The sequence below is a fragment of the Leptosomus discolor genome, chromosome 1, assembly GCF_034619465.1.
Source record: "Leptosomus discolor isolate bLepDis1 chromosome 1, bLepDis1.hap2, whole genome shotgun sequence".
NCBI lineage: Eukaryota > Metazoa > Chordata > Aves > Leptosomiformes > Leptosomidae > Leptosomus > Leptosomus discolor.
Window position 1 is genome coordinate 198,413,065 of NC_141391.1, and position 14,924 is coordinate 198,427,988.

The window sequence follows — 14,924 nt, forward strand, 5'->3', positions numbered from 1 at the left end:
ATACAAAACCAATACTGCACCCAGCTCCCCCCATCCTGATGACGATATGTCACCACTGATGCTGCAGGGCTGGCACTGGAGCAGTCCCAGGCTGGACTCGGCAGCAGACAGGGACAGGATGCAGGAGCTGGACTCAGGCACTGGATTCAGGGATGCACGGATTGGGATCGAAGACAGAAGAACAGACAGAGTCCTCCTCAGATGTCGGCCATCGAAGAAGAGAGATTGACCCTCGTGATCTCTCAGCTTTATACTGAATATGATGTCTATGGGATGGAATACTCTGTTGGTCAGGTTTGGGTCACCTGTCTGGTTTGCTCCTCCCTGCAGGGGTGACCTTTTTCGTGCTTGTGACCCTTTTCACTCCCAGCACCCCAACACGGAGTACAAGATTTAGCAGTGACCTTGGTTGTTATAGGAGTAAGTGAAAGCAAGAGGCTTTCTGCATCCCATTCCTTAATAGTAACTATAAACATCAAGCGTTATCACAGCTAGAAGTAGTCGCTGTCTGGAAAAATATGCTGTTGATTTCAGAAAGTGCAGTTACTTAGAAAAGACTTAACTGAAAAGTAAAATCACTGAACAGATTTAGTTCTGTTTAAGCTCAAACCAGGACAACTTTCACATTGAAGATCCAGGGTATGTAACTACTCCTAGAATTTATGCCTGAGGATCTGTAGACATCTAGAAAAAACTGCCTTTCCCATGTGAGTACCCCTCATGAGCATCTCTCAGGGTGCAGGTGCACAGCCCCACACTCTCACTGCACTTATATCCTGCTGTCCAATATAAGAAAGAAAAGCCAGCATAAGGGCTGGAAGAGAAGAGTGGTATGTTACAACAATTCCTTCAGTCTGGGCATCCACCTTACCAGGATGACAGGCCAGTCAGAAAAGTGTTTTTGCTGTCCTCAACATGACTTTAGATAGTGCATAGTAGAGCAGGCTAATGTCCTGATAACAGAACTCTCCCTGCTCTGGTTTTTGCAGCAAGAGTGATAGAGTACCTGTTCTGCTGGATCTCATCTCTGACCTTGCAGGCAGTGGACGTGGAGTCAGAATGGTGTTCAAAACCAGAAAGCAAAAAGTGAACCAGGCCTAATAGGCCGAAAGGAAGGAATAGGGCTGTTCACACCGAAAGCTGAGAAGACAACTGGAAATGGACTGGAGAAGGAAGAGAAAATAGTGCTTTTCTTCTAATTGAGCAATTACCCATTTATCAGAGTGGACATTTTTCTAAAGAATTTGTTACCACTTTACACCCAATTCCATGTTGTCTGTCATTCTGTGAAAGATACAGGCAGATGCAGATCTCATTGTAAATTTAAGTCTTCTGCATTAATAGCTATAGTATTTGGCTGTGTTGGATACGGCCATTAATATTCTGTAGCCAATAAAATCTAAACCAATAATCAGATATCATGTATTTTTAATCCCACATACCTCAAAATTATTTCCAGATACAGGTTTTGTCATAATTTAATTTAATGACATTCATTATGGCCAAAACAGACAGAAACTTCTTCACAGTAACAGATATAACCCTTCAGTTACCCAAGTAATATGCACTTAACCATTCACTCCTGCAGATCCTATAAATCACATATGTGAACAATGTAGATTTTATTATTAGACATAAACTGTTATATGGATTAATGATCAGCATTAAGAATGTTTAGCTGGATGTTTAGTCTAACCTTGCCATCCGTCTGCTGCAGTTTATTATAGCAAAATTGTTTAGATATTGATTAGTAGTTTTCTACTCGTGATATAATTGATAGAAGCAATGGAAAGAGTTGCTGGAAAGTTTCACGTTAATAGTTTTTAAAAGGAACAGGGTTTGTGAAAATATTTCTCCTTTTCTGCATTGATTCGCTATAATATACTCAGTTATTTTATTAAAAAAATAGGATTATGAATAATTAATAATTTTGCCCTAAATCCAGGTCTACTAAAACGACTTGGTCATTAAAAATAGTTTTTAATAATAACTCTCAGAGAAAGGATAATGTATAAAAACATAAATAATGCTTTTAAGTAGGTGACTTACTTTTTTTTCTGTGAAAAAGAAAAAAGAGATAAAAACATCCTACAGTAATTTTTTTCAATGAAAAGACAAGTCATCTCATTGCAATTGACCTCAAAATGTGTCTTTTCAGTAGTTATGTTTCAACTCAGAGTATGCAGAGAAAATCCATAGCATAATGTCTCATCTCAGAATTCAAAATTGAGAAGAGTGTATTTGCTGAACACTAACACTTCAAACTCTATTACTTTTTCCTTTGTAAGCTTTTTATGATTTTTCCAAAGAAACATAGATATTGTATAATCAGGCATGTTCCCAAAAAAGAAACTCTTACACAGCTGAACTGTTTACATTCATTTTCTTAATTTTTGCTTAAGCTGGATGGTTTGTGGTTTTTGTTTTGGCTTTTTTTTTTTTTTTTTTTTTTTAATTTTTTTTTAAATTACCCTATTGAAGCCAAGGGAATACTCTACAGGAGAAAGTGGCTTTGCAATAACTCAGGATCCCATCATCTATTTGTGAGTCATCTGGTCCTTGCTTTATAGTAAAACATTCAGTCACCTCCATCCCTGATTTGCCAAGTCAGGTTTTATTTTGCTGTAAATAGTGAGGTTATTGAGTAGTGAATAACCACTATGCTGTGAAACCTGGAAGTCAGTCATTTCTCATAGGAAGGCTGATTGATGCCTTCTCTTTTCTGCATCCAGAAAAAGTGGCCATGATTCCCCCTTGCACACACACACATACATGCACTTATTTCTATCTCCTTTTAGAATTAGAAGGCTACAACATTTAATTAAGTTTTAAAAAAATAACTAAAAATTGAATGAAAGAATTTGATGTGGAAGTAAGAGAAATGTGAATATTTTGAGATAGGGTGAATAGACCAGTCTGGTGAAAGTGAAGGAGGTAACACTAGTATGGGATACACTTTGGGCTGAAAGAGGATGAAGAAAGGTGGCTCTAGGCTGGAAAGTGCTAAGGGCCTGCAGGACAAAGGAGGTCAGCGGTAAGATTTCAGAAATGGAAGGGGTGATATCACTGAAGAGCAAGAAACTAAATCACAGGTTGTAAGTGACTTATAGTCCCACTCTGTTAGGCTTGGTGTTAGATCAAGTTACTCAGGAAGCATTGAATCTGGGCACTTATAACCTGGATTTGTTGTGAGGCAAAGATCTGAATTTACATGGAAGCTTCTTCTCCCTTGCAAGGGAGTGTAATTCTCTTACTTTTCAGCATCCCAACTTGTATGAGCACTTAGCACTGTGTCCTGGTTTGGCTGGGACAGAATCACAGCCCAGCCATGGCAGGCAGGACATTAGCAATTTCGAGTCAGCCAGGGCAGCTGACCTGAGTGAGCTACAGGTGTAGCCCATACCAGAATGTCCTGGGCATTATAAAGGGGGAAGGTTTGGTGAAGAAGGAGAGCTTCTTTGGGCTTCTTGCTGGGGTTCTGCCTGCTCTGGCTTCTTATAAGGACTGGTCTCTGGTTGACTATGACAACTGGATATTCATTTGGCTAAGTATAACTCTATATATCTCTGTTGGTATTAGTGGTATTTCATTAAATCTGTTTTATTTCTACCCACAGGTCTGCTCTCCTTTTTTCCTGATTTCCTTCACTGACTGGTGATGGGGTTTTGGGTGATAGAGTGATGGTTATAGTTCAGCCCTGGGAACAGGCTAAATGTAGATGCACTGCTGTGCTCCTAGCCTTGTGATGTTTCTTTTGCTAGAAGAAACAATCATCTTAACAATAGTTTAGTAAAAATAAAAAAATATACAAACAAACCCCAAACCACTAGACTTTGCCAGTAAAATTTCTGAGCTTCCTAAGAAAAGATATTATCTCCTAAAGGGAATTGCATTTAAATAAAAGGTGTGACTTCTGTGTTTTTGAAAACTGCTAAAGCAGGGGTCATGAGAAGAGGTTGTAATAGCTGTCAGGAGACTGAACTACACTAAAGACCCCCAGAGTGTAATAGCAACAGATGCTGAAAGAGCCATGGCAAAGCTGACAGATACATAATGCAAGCAATTTACCGATTATCCTGGAAAGATAAGAAAAGCACCTGCTGCTTGCTAAAGTCCACTATGTATCAGCATTATAGGAAAAAAAAAATTAAAATGACTCTCCTCATCCGCCTGTATTTATTCCATTTTATCATGCATATCTGTATCATTTTCACATAACAAGATCATACCATGGGACAATTTGATACACACCTTTTTGCATATAGAATGATACAAATGAAGATTGCTTAAATTTACTATTCTGAGAAAAGCAGGCTTTTAAAACTCAATTTTGAATAAGCTCTTCTATATGGAACCATTTTAACTCTCCCATCTCCCCCTTTTGGAGATAACATGCTACTTTTAGCATAACTTGAATGAAGGGTGTGCTTATGGATTTTTTTTTTCTTTTAAATGACAATTAGTAGAGAACAAAAAAGAGGTTAAGCACATTTGCAGTCTAGATTTTGATACCCACACTTGTCTCAAGTCATGTTTTTATTCACAAATCCCAGTGCTGCTGGGAACTCTTTTAGAACACAAGTCTATATCTCACAGGTGAATAAGGATGTCAGCACCTAGTCAGTGTTCAACAAGTGTGAAAATATTTTACTTTAATGTGCTCAAAGAAGAAAAATGTAGTAAAAAAAGATAAGCTTGCTTGCATAAGCACAAACTGCAAATGCTTTTTGACCTTCATTACTGCTATTTTTTTTAAGTGTCATTTTTGGGAACCTGTCTAGCCCAACCCCATGGGACTGGTTTTATATTCTGATTTCCTATTCATTTTTCTTTAACCTGATTGATAGTACATGTGAGCTGGGCAGTCTCTGATATCTCTTTCTATTCTAATTGAGCCTCCTGAAAGCCATCCAGGTAAAGGTTCAGTGTTTTAGAGCCAGACGGCTGCATTCTATGCTGTTTGGGGAAGAAGGCATTTTGTGAAAATGTGTGTCTCCGATAGCGCGTGTCAGTCATTTGTGGCTCTTCTTCTGAAAGCCATTGAGAATGTTTGCGAGCTGGCTGCCACATCCAAAGTGGAACCTCAGGTATTATTCAAGAGCATCACAGGGTATGAGGCTGGATTAAATACTTTCTTAAGAATTTACAGTTTTGTATAAAATCACTTTTTAAAGTGTGTTTATCAAAAAGGTAAAACTCTTGGGATTAATACTATTCATTAAAATATTGTTGTATATATGAATTCATATATGCACTGAATTTTAGCTGTGCTCTTCAATTTTAGCTTGTATCCATGAAATGTAAGATTACACTAATTTTAAGAAAAGTGAAAATTTATCACTTAACTAGTGAGCAATCTTGAGTCACAGCAGTATTAAACAGCATTCTTGGCTTTTACCGTGTGAGTAATATGATGAAGCCAAGGACCCCAAGTCGGTAGATTTACAGAGGGAAGTGTACTGGGTGTCCATGCGTAGGCACTGGCAGCAGGGGGTTTGGGGGCGGCATCTGTGAGGGGAGGATGGGGCTGCCCCATGCTGGACACAGCTGATTCCAGCCAGCTCCAAAACAGACCTGCCACAGCCAAAGCTGAGCCCATCAGCCATGCTGGTGATGCTTCTGTGATAACATACTTAAGAAAGGGTAAAAACAGCTGTGCAGTAGCTCTGAGAGTGGAGTGAGAAAATGTGAAACAGCCATGGAGGTATCAAGGTCAGAGAAGGATGGGGAGAAGGTGCTTCAGGCTCTAGAGCAGAGACTTCCCTGCAGCCCATGAAGAGACCACAGTGAAGCAGGTTTACCCTAAAGACCTGCAGCTCATGGAAGGACCCATACTTGAGTTCGGGAAAAGCGTGAGAAGGAAAAACAGGAAAGAAGAACTGTTATGGACTGACTGCAACCCCCCATTCCCCACCCCTCTGCATTTTTCAAGAGGGGAAGATGTTGAAGAGTCAGGAATGGAGGCGTGAAGTTGAGTCTGGGAAGAATTAGGGATAGGAGGAAAGTATTTTAATTTTGATTTCTTGCTACTTGAATCTATTTTAATTGGCAACAAATTAATTTTGCCCCAATCTTTATCTTGACCCATGAGCTTTCTCATCTTATGTTCTCTCCTGTTCTGGTGGTGTGCAAGAGTGAGAGAGTGGCTGGGTGGGCATCTGGCAGCCAGTCAATGTCAATCCACTGCAGGAAGTAATGTTTTCAAGTTTGTCTTCTAGTGTTTCTGTAGCTCTTGTGGTTTAATCCTAGTGGGTAGCTAAGCCCCACACAGCCACTCACTCGCTTTTCTCCAGTGGGATGGGGGAGACAATCAGAAGGGTAAAAGTTTAATAGGTAAAACAAAAGGTGCGTGCACAAGCAAAGCAAAACAAGGAATTTGTTCACCACTTCCCGTTGGCAGGCAGGTGTTCAGCCATCTTCGGGAAAGGAGGGCTTCACCATGCATAATGGTTACTCAGGAAGACAAATGCTATCACTCTGAACAACCCACCCTTCCTTCTTCTTTCCCCAACTGTGCTGAGCACATCATATGGTATGAGATACCCCTTTGGTCAGCTGGGGTCAGCTGTCACACCTGTGTCCCCTCCCCTTCTTGTGCACCCCCAGCCTACTTGCTGGTGGGGCAGGCACTGCACAACAATAATGAAAACATCAGTGTGTTATCAACAGTGTTCTGGCCTCAAATTCAAAACATAGCACCATATGAGCCACTGTGAAGAAAATTAACTCTCTCCTTGCCAAAACCAGTACAAGTGGGAATTCTTGTTCTGAAAATTGGTTCTGGAAAAAAAAAAACCACTCTTTTTCTTGATAACTCAGTACATGATGCATTTGCTTTGTTTCGAATGAGTTCAGAGTATTTTTTTTAAACATTGTAAGACGACAATGTTCCTGTGAGCTGATCTTTAGAAAGTGTCAGACTAAGACACACATGAAAAATTATCAGTCCATTGCAAAGAATTTAGGAACCCTGCAGTTTACTGGGAAACAGGATTTTGCTTTGTGTTTACCATGCAATTCAGGGGCATCAAAGTTCAGTGCCTAAAAAAACACAGGACAATGCAGTTAACGATTATGAAATCCTGGGGTATGGCTCTGTGGCTTAAACTCCATCCCTCAGGGATTTAAGGTCCTGTCTCTCCTTTTTAATTACAAGCTCTTACTCTCACAAGTTCTTACAGAGTTGCAATTAGTTTCTTTAAAGGTGATCATGCTTTTGGGCACATAGTTATGGAAAATACAAGCTGGCTTTTTGGTACCACTGTGGTTATGACAACGGTGGTATGACTGTAGTTGAATGCTTTTATATGCTGGCATGAGGTGCTTGCTGTAATGATACTGTTCTTGATTCTATGTTGTTCCTGCCTTGACAGTGCCCCTGTTCTGTCAAAACAAGCATACACTACACAATGCATTTTTTTAAAATCAGATTTGCTCATTGACTTCAGTGAAAAGATTGGCTTAGATGATGTAGTCCTTACCTTACTTCCACAGGCACTAAATGCCTCCCCAGCACAGCTGATACTTCATTTGTAACATATTATCGCTATTATTCATGTTACAGTAGTGCCTACAAGCCAACAGAGAAGAGGTTTCTTTGCTCCAGATGTTATATATGGAACAATGGACATTCACTTGAGGAGCAGTAGTATAGTAGGTATAATAAGGTGTATAGCGTAGTAAGTATAGTGAGTATAGTAGGGATTGCAGAAGCTCAAGATACCATATAAGAGGTACAATAAGCTATCTGAATCTGAAGTTTACCAAGAGTCAGCCCAATAATACAATGCCTCATTTGCAGTAAGTGCCCCATTACACCATCTGACATTGGTGTGAATGTTCAGACTGATACCACAGCCAAGGTCAGGAAAAGACATAACATAAAAATCATTAGTAGATGATCTGTTCTGTACTCTTTATTGTTTTTTCCATTTAATTTGAAATATAAATGAACACATATGCATAGATAGACACTTTAAACTGGGAATACGTTGAATGCTCTGGAATATCATCCTGTTTTCTGGGGCACTGTAATCAACAAGAGTTCTGCCAATCTGCCATTCATTGATTAATATTTGATGTGAAGTCCACGATGATGTATTTCTGACATGTTGGAATTAGAAATAACACAATATAACATTGTACTTTTCAAATAAACCATCTAAATTTATAGATGAATGATTTTCTGCCATACTCGAAACATAGTAGAGATCATTCACAACTTTACACAGCTTAAATGATTAATGGAGATTGCATAAGATTGGAAGCTTTTTTCTGCATTCTCTTGGACATATTGATAAATCTTGCAAGTAGTTTTATTTCCTGTAATTTCCCATGATGCATGTAGAGCAAGCCTCAGTTTAGAATTTTTGTCACTTGAAATTTACTCTTGTCTTCATGGGTAAGTATTTCTTTCTCACTCCTTCCCCCTGAGGTTTTGGAAGTAATGGTTAAATCCAAGAATGGGAGTCATCCATTCTAAGCTGAGGAGCTACCCCTAACAAGGAATAATTTTACATGCAACATTATCTTAATTTTCTCATTCATACCGGCAAACAGAATAATGAGAAGAAGCTTTTACTATAGGTGTTATAAAAACTGCCAGCTGTTATATTAATCAAGGAGATGACAGAGAACAGTTTGAAAATACACATCTTTCAAGCGCATGGAAAATGTGAATCAGTTTTTTTTTAATCAATTATCTTTACAAATGAAGACTTGAGGATACACCACTCACAAGATTTCTCTGGAGTAGCTATCTGAAATGTTAATGTTTTTATTTTTTTTCCAAAACAATGGTCTTCTGTAGTTTTACTGTTTGTTACAAATATATTTGATTTATTCTTTTTACACTACTGAATGTCAGTGAGAGCCATTAAAGATTTTGTGTGCATTTGATACCTCTGTTGATAGTCAACGCAATACTTAAAGCAGCAACATTTATCAATGCCCTAATAAGTTTAAATTAAATCATTTAAGCGATGCTCTGCTTTTCATGTCTGTGTTGAACGTGAGAGTAAAGGAACTCTTCTTAATCCATACATTCTTGTTTGGCTCCAGGTTGGTTCAAATCTTACTGTATAAGAGGGCCAAATATTTTATGATAAACCAGAAGTAAATGTCAGATAATGTGTTTGTGTCATGTAATTCTCCTCTATCAAGCTATACTTTTCTATAAGATTAAGAAGGATTCGTGTATCACTGCTTCCTTGTCTGATAGTTCACTGATCTTGGTTAGAGAACATTATTTTATCTTTTCAATCACATTACTCATTGTTAAACAGTGATATGTTTTGTAAGCCATGGATTGTATTTGAATCAAAGCGAAAAGCACATTTTATTCTTTCGTGAAATATAAACCAAAGCCCTGGGAAATTTCACATAAAGTCTATCTGTTGAAACAAAGTTTCCCTAATAATTAAATGCCGGTGAACTGGCTATGAATAAAAATAGTTGCATTTTGCAGGCAATAGTGGTAACCCTCCAAGTTGAATAATGTTATGGTAGCAACAAAATGCTTATTTTTTATGGAGGTATTTAAACTTAGGCAAAAAGAAATTAAGCAACTCAGTATCATTATGGCATAAATGTAAATGCTTTTTGATCATTTTGGGAAGGTGTTATTTTCTCTTTATATGATCAGTTGCTGTAGGATGCTGAGGACAAAGAATTAACAGGCAATATATGGTGTGCAGTATACAAAAGCCTCATAAGGAGAGCTCAGTACAGAACTTCACTGACCCTACCTGGAACTTTGTGAGTGTTTCCTGCAATGTTTCTTCTAAGGAGCATGTATCCCAAATTTCTAGTTTGCTTGGGCTAATTTATTGTTGGGTTTTTTTGTTTGCTTTTTTGTTTGTTTGTTTGTTTATTGTTTTACTGAGGTCAGATGAAATCCATAATTTATCATGGTTTCAGTTTCAAGCAGGTGAAGTTTAATGGATTTAACTGAGTTTCTGTTGAGGTTTAGCAGTCTTTTCATTCAGAGGCTCCAACGTAAATTAGGAGTTAGGAAAACATAGAAGTAAAGGATGACACACAACCATATAATCTTGAGGAGAAAAATCCAAATTGAATACCACTTTAACAAATTGGGTAAAAAAAGGTAAGGGATAAGCAAGGTCAAATGAAAGAATATGAACATTTTTATTAAAGATTAACAAAGCCAAGCTTCAATAGCTGTTTTATAATGGCATGATTAATTTTGACCTTTCTTCCAAAAATGACATCTCAATGTCCATCTAAATGACACCAAGGTAGATAATTTAGCTCTCAATTGATCAAATATATGCCATTGTGTACAGCAATGATACATACATCTTTAAAATTAAGCCTGTACATCAGCACATTGCTTAATCTATTAAATTGGAGTTTTTTGAACTTCACCAGACAACTGCATCTATCTCTGATTTAGCTCCAGATTTGTACAGAATAGCCCCTTTCCTACCAGCAGTGCTCTTCCGATACCAAATGTTTACAGTTTACTGATGAAGTCTATGGAATACATGAAGTACGCTGATGTCACAATTTTTTGTGTGTTTTCAGTGTGTGTCTAGGTTTGCATTGAAGCTGTAGTAGTCACGTTTTGACTCTTACTGCAAAGACACAATGGATGGCATCCAGTCTATCTAAATCCTGACAAAATTTAATTGTCGGCAACGAACAAAGCTTTTAAATCTAGACTGCTCTCCAATCTGTTTGTCTGGCTCAGAAGGCATCAAACTCATCAGATACTAGTAATTTGTGCATGCTTCAGAGTCTATCTTCCAGGGACGTGAGTGTTTTGTTTTCACCATGAGGTCTGTCAGGCAAGCTAAGCAGACCACGGCCCACCCCAGCACTGTGAAGGGGCACTGTGGGGCCTTAAATGTAAATACAGAGAGGAAAAAGAACGGATGAACAAAAACTTGACTCTAGCCTTCAGGACATTGAAGAAGAGATAGTGCATGTATTGTGGAGTGACAGGCCAAATACTAATTTGATTTAAAAAAAAAAAAAAAGACACAATGGTCACAGCTGTTTATCCTCACATTTCAAATGTGGAGGGATTTCAACTTCGTTTAGTTTTGGGGAATATGAACTGTCACTGATGAACAATATAGTCATGGTTATTTCATATTTAGTTCGTGATGGAAAATATTTTGAAAGATATTTTGTTTTTTTTTTTTTTTTTAAATATCACTAGGTATGTAACCTTTTAAAAATTAAGCTACTCCATGTCTTAGGCTGGTGCCATCTTTATCTGAGGTGACTGATTTCTTTTATGTAATATCTCCATATGTGTCTCATTGACAGTAAACTTCAATGCATTTGAAATTTCAGCTTCAGTAACTAACTATTGAACAATTCCTTACCTAACTACACTTTTTTCCAAAGGAGCACCTTCCCCATAGGTAAGAATATTTTGGATTTCTTCTACTCAGGCTTTTGATGAAAAAAACATTATTCATTAACCTATTCATTTACTAATAACAAAGAAAATTTTTCTGTGAACTAGCCAGGAATCCATGCTTTTATATGAATCAGAACAAATGTAAGGGAAATTGGCATTCACAGAAATAATCTATTTGGTAGGGTCTCTCCATTTCATCTGTAGACTAAGATTTAAGCTGGCTTTCTGGTTCAGGCATGCTACAATGGAAAGGAGGAGACTGCTATTTCTCATGAACTCCTTTGGTCTTGGCGAGAGTCCACTTGCTGGTAATTAACCTGTGCCCCATCTTCAACATAATATTTTATTTTCCAATCTTTTAACTGGTTTTTGTTTACTGAATTTGTAAATGCTTTCGCTTAAGAATTAGCATACTTATATGCAGCAAAGCACAGTGAGATCTTCAAGGAATTATTGTAGTAATACTGATAGTGAGAGGGAAAATTAGTCTTCAAATAATCTACATACATCTTTTATGGTAGGTGCTGCTTGATTTTACTTCTTAAGGATCATGGCTTTTTGTGCCTTTCTGCTTAAAGAAGTTGAGAAGATCCAATGTTAATGACATTCAACATTGTTTCTATAACTTCCTAATATATGGGGAATTCCCACTCCAGTGTGTACACAGAACTGCTTGGAAATATTATCCATGTATATTGTAAAGACACAAACTATGGTAAAACACAAAGCCTTAGGGAAAAAAAAATCCCTTGAATACAGTAAATAATAAAATTTGTGATTTATCGGAATGCTCTAGTACAGCAGTGGTAGCAAGGATATTGGCACTGGTGAAACTGCAAAAAGAAAATGAGAAAGAGTTTGTGTGAAATTGTTTATATGTAGGCCAAGAGAAAGTAAAAAAACCTCTGTATAAGAGAAAATGGTTCCCTCTGCTTCTTTTAAGGCGGTTGAAGAGGTCATGAAGAAATCCAGTGGCAGTGAAAGTTTGGCTTGCCTGCACTGTGTAGCACTTGCCTGTGCTTGTCTGTATTCAGGAATGGAGCACACTGCACAGAAGAAGGAAATAAAAGCAGCATTCCATTTTGTGCCACTTTGAAGCATGAATGTCTACTACTTAGAGGTACAAAAATTCTTTAAGGACTCTTTACTTGCTTGCCCAAAATGCAGAAGTTGAAGGCAAGGAATATAGAGTACTAGCTTCCGTGAAGGAGGTAAGAGTACGTCTATATTTTAGCGTGTAGGTGCAGGTTAAATTAGTGCAATGAAGATGTCGTTCTTTCAGCATGTTTTGCTTTCCTGATGCTAAGAACACTGACTGATGAAGAGCCTGTTATCTCTGTGCTACAAAGGCACTGTCAAAGGCATGGTTTCTCTTTTTATAGATGTCTAGGAAATACAACGTTAACATAATGCATATATAAGCTAACTAATATATTAGTAAGCTAAAGAATTTTTACAATAGAAGCCTTTTTGTTTTGGTTTCAACAGATGGCCACAGTGGTCTTCAGAATATATATTTGAAATAATAATGTAGCAATAGACTACATGAGTTGCTGTATCAAAGGAAAAAAAAATATTTATTGTGAGTACATAACATACTTCCGACAGTTGGCCAAGTATGTATATATCTGCAGAGTTGATGTAATTCAATCTCTGCTTATGTTCAAATTAATTTTAGCACATTGGCCATAGCTTTCCTGGTAGGGCATGAAAGTGTTTCAAGGAATCCCTATTTTTGCTATACTTTTTGGAGGCGATAGCAAAAATCACAATTCTTTTTTTCCAGTGTAATGTAGGATCCACACTTTTCCTTTGTAAATCCTCTATCACATCAAGTGTATTACAACATAAAGAGATTACAGAGTTTCTTTTCAAAAGTTTAAATCTTCAGATAGTTGACACTTCTACTAGGTTAAAGCTTCACTTCAAAAAAGGATTTCAGCACTTGAGAAATCCCAGCAAAGACAAGGAGTTTATATATACAGCTGCAACTGTACCTTCTCAAAGATTTTAACCATGTAGGGCTTAAGTTGCAATCTAGTGGTAAGTTGAAGATGCATAGTCAGAATTTAAAAGTATCAGCCTTGCAAATTTGAAACCAAACACTTATGAAAGTCTTATTTCCACAATTAACAATGTACACTAGGATAATTCTAGCACAGCCTAATGATGGACAATGCCTGAGGTAAGTACTGTTACCCCATTGGTCTAGAAGCTACAAATCGCTGGTTTATACAGGAACAGTACAACCCTGCACAATGTTACTGCAAAGTCTCCAACTAGGAGGAATTAAAATGTATTAGTTCTCATGTAAACAAGATGTTTCTTAATCAGCCAGTTCCAACTTCTGCTGGAAATTTCTGGTGACTTGCATGTGTTTCTTTTTCTGTACAAGATGAATCCCAAGCTAGCCTGCTCCACACAACACAGCAGAATACCTGTATTGCCTTGCGTTTGTGTGTAGCTACAGCTTCCCCTGAGTTCCCAGTAGTGTTTGGGGTATGGATGTTCGTTGAAGCATTCTGTTTGGAGCACCAGCATTAAGTTAATTGAGACACTTTTGGAAAACTTGTTTCTACTAGCTGCTGTTAATTTTCCTTTGCTCAAAATAGCTGCTGTGTAAGGGTATAGTCCAAAGAGAATGGAGCCATAAATAGAGTATTGTCATTCAGGATGGAGATCCTGAATTAGCCAAGCAGGGGTTATTAGGAATAGGATGGTTCCACCCAGAAAAGCCTGGAGCTGTTGTCTGACTTTTGTTGCTATGCTCTTTCTAAAGGAAAAACTGGTGACTTTTGGAGGAAAATGAGATGATTAGCATTGGTCCTTGGACTGGATGAAAGACAAAGCATGTGTGTGCAACCTACTGAGGCCTCAGTGTCTAATGTCTGATGTCCTAATTATATAAATGGAAGGGTACTGTGCAAAATGGGAGAACTGTACTCTAGCAGAATATGGTACTGAAGACTGGAAGCCTAAGAAATGGCTTAGTCAAGAGGTATCAAGAAGTTGAAGCTTCAGCCTTGTCTTAGAATACTAAGAATAACCACTCAATAAATCTAGTCTTCAATTTGCTATTATTAGTTTAATATCTGATAGTCCTTGATTTGAGAAATATTTATTAGATAGATTTTTGGGGCTGGGACTGGAAGCTAGCTCTGTATAGTCTGTGTATTATCTTGCATTAATTGCACTGCTTCCAGAAATAGGGGGAAAAAGTATCAGCAACAAGACAAGCTATTTAGGAAGTGCACCAGCCTCCCCACTTTCTGTGGTCTGTTCTCCATGCAGGCGTTTTGGCACCCATAGCTGTCATGTTAGAGATGGAAAAGGATACATCCCTTATTATTCCCTACCTGTATTTGTTTATGACTTTGCTGTCCATTAGTGTTTTTGATCCCTTTCCAAACCTGCTGATGATGTCTGCTTTCAAAACCTCCTGTGGCAACGCATTCCAGAAATTTGCTACATTCCAGAAAGAAGTATGACTTACATTCTTACATTCTGTGTAAAGAAATATTCTTTAATTTGT